The sequence below is a fragment of the Rattus norvegicus genome, chromosome 10, assembly GCF_021556685.1.
Source record: "Rattus norvegicus strain SHRSP/BbbUtx chromosome 10, alternate assembly SHRSP_T2T, whole genome shotgun sequence".
Classification (NCBI taxonomy): Eukaryota; Metazoa; Chordata; class Mammalia; order Rodentia; family Muridae; genus Rattus; species Rattus norvegicus.
Window position 1 is genome coordinate 65525095 of NC_141543.1, and position 5948 is coordinate 65531042.

At 44.9% G+C, this 5948-nt stretch overlaps 1 protein-coding gene across 12 annotated transcripts in view; it reads right to left on the minus strand.

Annotated features, from left to right (window-relative positions):
• The window catches only part of Pafah1b1 (platelet-activating factor acetylhydrolase 1b, regulatory subunit 1), a 58981-nt gene extending 53704 nt beyond the window's left edge, over nucleotides 1–5277 (minus strand). For 5 of the 12 annotated variants that reach the window (XM_087574634.1, XM_087574636.1, XM_087574644.1 and 2 more), the window contains exon 1: nucleotides 4926–5277. The gene's annotated coding sequence lies outside the window, so the exon portion shown is untranslated. Of the gene's footprint in view, nucleotides 1–4120 lie in introns of all 12 variants that reach the window. The other 7 variants (XM_087574639.1, XM_087574640.1, XM_087574643.1 and 4 more) reach the window with 3 other exon arrangements.
• Nucleotides 5278–5948: the final 671 nt, after the last annotated feature.

A 5948-nucleotide genomic window follows, 5' to 3' on the forward strand; every position in this document is an offset into this window, starting at 1 on the left:
TGGGTTCGGTCCCCAGCTCCGGAAAAAAAAAGAACCAAAAAAAGAACCCCCCAAAAAAAAAAAAAAAAAAAATCCAAGACTTCAGTGAAGTTAATCATGTTTGCACAATATGTTGTATATAGCATCTTTCTTCTTGAAATGTCTTTTTTTTTTTAAGGTTTCAAGATAAGAGGTTAAAGGACAGCTAAGTTATATAGAATTCAAAACCTAGGCTACAAGAGGCCCCATCTAAAAACAAAGAAAAGAAATACACATTTCCCAATATGGCTTTTAACAACTAGGATTCACTCTACAGGTAAGCATCTTAAAATATAAGACAATTTGCTTTTCTCTTCAGTTTCTCATTGTTAAAAAAAAAAAAAAAGGTCAAATCTAGTGGAGACTAGCAGTGGCAGTCAGATCTCTGTGAGTTCAGAGCCAGACTCATCTACAAAGTGAGTTCCAAGACAGACAGACAAGGCTACACAGAGAAACCATGTCTCAAAAAAAACAAAAAACCCAAAGATCAATACCCTCAAACCACCACACCCAGGTTTTTCAAGTCAGGTTTTCTCTGTGTAGTCCTGACTGTAGACCAGGCTGGCCTCAAACTCTGAGATCCACCTGCCTCTGCCTCCTAACTGCTAGGATTAAAACTTGTGCCACCACCACATGGCTTAGTTTTATTTTAAATAAAATCAAGTAAAAACGTAATACTTATATTGCACAAGACAAAAACCAGTGACAAAGAATTTTCAGTTCAAATGATTCTTTCCAAAGTATATAAAAATAGGCTACCAGTCATTATAAAATATATAACAGAGATTTCTATTAGAAGCAATTAAAAATTCTGTACAGGGCTAGTTCAGTGGTGGACAAAACCCAAGAGGCAAGCCTGAGTTCCAACCCCAGCACCCCACTCCAGTCTCTTCCTAGGACCACAAGCTGGTTCAGTCATAAAACCCAGCTTAAGTTTGCAAGCTAACCTTAAGTTTTGAGGGGAAAAAAATTGGGGCTGGTGGTTGGGGGTAATCTATATCACTGCTTTAGAACTGAACATTTGATTTGTGTATTTTGGGCTTATTTTTTATTTTTGTTTAGTTTGGGGGTTGGGGAGGTGGATAAGGGAGAGGGGTGTTTTTGTTTCTTTGTTTGAGGCAGGTTGGCCTTGACCTCACAGAGATCCACCTACCTCTCTGCCTCCTGAGTACTAGAATGGGCTTGTTTAAAATAGCTGCATCAAATGGCTCAGAAAATGAATGTGCTTGCCTGCAAGCCTATCAAACCTGAGTTTGATCTTTGAGACTCAGAGTGGAGGGAGTACCCCTAAAGTTATACTCTGACCTCCTCTACACAAAGAAAAATAAAATGTAAAATATTATTAGTCTGTCTACACACAGACAAATATAATGTAAAATAATATTAGTCTGGAGGGAGATTTCAGTGGTTAAGAGCACTTACTGCTCTCACAGAGGACCAGAGTTTAGGTCCCAGCAACCATGAACAGATCACAACCACCTGGAACTCTAGCTTCAGAGGATACAACATGTGCACTTGTATTCACACTTACAACTAGTCACACACATTCATATAATCAAAATAATAAATCTGAGAAAGTTAGACCTTAATGACATGCTCTACAATTACTATAGCTCACTGAGATGACAACTGTGAATAATAATATGAACCACATACAAATAAAAAAGGTCTCCTTTTTCCTAAATACTGAAAATATAAGCATAAAGCCATTTACATACATGCACATCCAGATATCCAGATAGTTTTGTATATAAATCCTTTCATAATAGGGATATTTTATCCAGAAAGTTATATATATAACAGAACTTGAAAGTAGACCAAATACTACTAAAAGCAGTGCAGTATGTTTTATAGCACTCAAGGGGTTAGAGGCCTGCTTGGGATACAGAAGGAGTGAGAATCAAGTCAGTCAAGGATAGTGTCTGTAACTCTGAAGAACTCAAGGTCAGCACCAGCTCTACAAACTCAAGGCCAGCCTGGACTACATACAATAAGACTCCATCTCAAAAGGAGCAAGAGAGCTTGTGAAATGGCTCAGTGGATAAAGATATTTGCCACCAAATCTGACTTGATTGAGTCCAATCCACAGGACCTACATGGTAATAGGAAAGATGTAATCCCCGTAAGTTGGTGCACATGGAAACATATAAATGAACGAGTTAAAAAAAATTCAAACAGACTTCATTAAGGCTTTTATAAATATAGGACTGTGATTTTTAAAACTGATTCTTTCAAATTAAGTTAGATTCAGAGGACATACCAGAAATGAAAACACACTTGTATTCTCCATCTAATTATCTGTAAGCTCCTGGGTGGCCCTGGGATTGGGGTGGAGGTGCACCATTATTAACTGGGAATAGTAGGGCTAAGGATATTTGAGACACAATATAGTAATGTACTCATCCATCACAATACTTTCTAACTACATGAAAATAACAAAAAATGTAAAAATACAAAGTTACAACACATAATTCATCAGAATTACATTATATCATACTTAGAATTCTTTAAGGACCACAAGACACTAACATGAGCTATGCTCTTTTATCACAGAAAAAAGTCCTGTGCAAGAGGCAACACAAGAGAAAAGGCCTATTTAAAGAGCTCTTAACACAAAATAACCACTCTCTATTTTCTCATCTTTGATGTTCATCAAGAAATTTTAAAAAAAGATTTTAGTAAATATGAGTATTCTTAACTAGATTTTTTTCACAATACCATGCTTTTTGTTGCCAAATATCCCTAGCATTCATTAACTTAACACTCATTTGGGTAGAATAATTAGTATATATGTGGATATTTTTATACATACACACATGTGGAGAGTAAGTACTTGTTTCAGAGCAAGGATGCTGCCTTTATTCCAATTAATCAATGCTCTTCTTTAAAAAAAAAAAAGGGTAGAAAGGCTGAGATTTTAAGATCCACCATAGAGAAATGCCTTTATTGTAGCTACAATTAATACCGAATAACCTTACAGTCATTAAGGATGAAGAAGATTCGATGAAAGGGCAACTGAGCATTTCCCAGCTTTCGCTGTCGCACCCTTACTCCACCCAGTCCTCTCGGCTCAATGGCTGCTCACGGCATCCACAAATATTAGCCTGTTTTTATGGGGGTGGGAGAATGTACCAAAACAGGGTATGTGCTCTGTCAACACCAACATATGCAAAAATATTTTGTGAAAAACTGGTTTCCTTTCTGACTCTTAAAATTATATATACCAGCTTTAAATTATAGAAAAGCCTTCCTCTGAAATCAAACAATGATCTTTTAAATAGACCGTGAAAGAATAAATTACCCTAAATACATATTCTGCGTTAATAAAAAACCGCAATTTGTAACTGCCAATTATTTTGCACAACTATGTCCTGAAAGACACATATTAGAAATAAAAGCTTGCTAAAGCCTTAAAATCAAACCAATTTTTAAAGTTAAAGCTTTAATGTGAATTCAACATAGTATTACTAGCATACCCAACTAAAAATATTCCTGATTAAGGAATTGAATCCTGCAGCAATCTAGCTCTACTGCAGGGGAAAACACAGCAAACACTGCTGTGGCAAAATGAAGAGGGGAAGACACTTACTGGTATGAGGCCCAAACAAAGTCTCTCCACCATCCCACCCCCGGAAAAAAATTCACACAAAACAAGCCAACCCAACAAAAAGAGAATTGCTAAAATGACCTTTCTGTTGCTGGATCTTTTAAAGGTTATGAATCTTTAGGAGGGTGTGTTAGAAACTAAAGGTAAGAAAAGCAGTAATAATTTTATTTTTTTCCCAATTGCCTTTTTTTTGGGGGTGGGGAGGCGGTCCTTGACATGACATCGCCCATTGAGAATGAGACCACAAATCTGATACTCTTCTTCAAAAGCACAATTCCTTAACCAAAAAAAAAAAAAAAAAGATAGGAATTACACCCAAACCCAACCTCAACAGAAAATTTCCTGCACTCCTCCCAAAGAGTTTCTTGCTAAGTCACTGGAAAAAACAGGCAGAAAAACAAATAAAGCACCTTGCTTTCTCCTATCTCAGATAGTGAAAATTTCTCCTCTTAGGAATCAAAATAAGCCCATCGTCTCAAAAACATTTTTTCTCACCTGGGAAGCTAGAGACAGTAAATAAATAGTCACGGCGTTTCCTAATAGAGTAGAGAGATGGGATGAAGGGAATGGCAGAGAACCTAGGAACTAGCTCAGTGTTAGCAACGTCAAAAGGCAACTCCCGTGCGAGGAGTCAGTAGCAAAAAGGAAAATCCTGCCCGATTCGGTGGGTGGATGCTGCAGATCTTTAGTGAGTGCAGAGCCTGGACTCCTACCGCACCGGGGGGCCAAGGGCCTGCGCGGCCGACCATCCTCTTCAGTTCGACCACCAACCTAAGGACAAGTGGAGAACCGGACGCCTGGAAGGCCTGGTAGCTGCTGGAGCCCCGGCGGCGAGCCGCCAGCCGCGGAGGGGTGGGGACTGCGGGTTCGTTTCCGCGGCCCAGGAGGGCTGAGCCCTTTCCCCAAGATCAGAGAGCGACCTGCTATCCACGCCCTTCCCACCCAAGAATACTTTTCTTGCTAAGTCACGGCGGCAGGAGGGCGATGCCGCCGAGAGGCCACGGTTTGAAGCCTCAGCGGCCCAAGTAGCCTGCTGCCAGGGTCGGAGGACTGGAGCAAGGGCAGCGCCCTCCCAGGCCAGGGCCCCCTCCTCGGTGCCTCTCACTCAACGGCCGTCGCGGCCGCCATTTTGAGAGCGAGGAGAGGAGAAGAAGAAGGAGGAGGCAGCGGCGGCAGGGGGAGGGGAGAATGGGAGGGAGGGGACCGGCGCAGCCACATCGTCAGGCCGCCGGCCCGGCCCGCAGCCGCCCGAGCGCGATGGAAAAGACAGAGGGGAGGGCGTAGAGCGTCGCCGCCTTACCGGAGCGCTGCACCACCGCCTCCGCAGGGCCTCTTCCGTCCTTCACTCCCATCCACCAGCGGGGGAGGGGGAGGGAGAGGGAAGGGAGGAAGGAGGGAGGGAGGGAGGGAGGGGGAGGATGGCGCGCTGGGCCCGGTCCCGGGGAGGGGGAGGGGAGGGCCGCGGGCGGGCTCCTCAGCCGTTCCGGGGCTCGAGCCCTAGCCCAGCGTTCGCGCGTCCTCTCGCTCGCGCCTGAGCGCTCCCCTCCGGCTCCTCCTCGCTCCCTGGACTCTCGGGTCGCTGCTCGTTCGCTCCCTCACTCGCTATCTCGGCCGCCGGACTCCGCCGCCGCCCCGCCGCTCCAGCTCCGTCTGTCACAGGAGCTGCCCCAACGCCCTGACGTCACCGCGCCGCCGCCGCCCCAGACCCGCCAGGAAAAGGGGGGGCGCGGAGGGCCCGCGGCGCATGCGCGGGCCGAGCCGAGCCGAGCCGAGCCGGGCCGGGCCTGAGCCTGGGCCTGGCCCTGGGCCGCACGCCCTTCTACGGGTTGATCTAGAGGTTGTACCGGAGCCAGTGGGCAAGCTTGCGCCCAGTCCGCGGCTTTTTTCTCTCTTCTGTCCCCTGTTCCCTTGGGAAGAGCCTCTTTTGCTCTAGACTCTCGTCTGACTGTTGGGGCCTATCACGACTCTAGCTTTGCTTTAGCCGTCACTGCGCTGTCGGGGCAAACCGCGGTTCCCGGTGCACTGGCATCTCGGCCCCCCGGCTTGCTGCAGCAGGAGCTAAATCAGGATGCTTCCTCTCTGCCTTAGCCTGTGGAATTATTCCCCATCACCCACTCAAAAGGACCAAAGTAAATTGGTGGGCTTGGGCCGAAGAGCTGTTGAGGTTAAGAGGCAGATGGACTGCCTTGTGTTCCTTTCTGTTACAGATTTTTAATTGGAAGGAATCGCCCGTAGATGTGATTCAGCTATTCTTTTCCTTAGTCACACGTATACATCAGAGATTCTGGAAACTGACGTCCACAGAAAGACCCAGAACTTTATT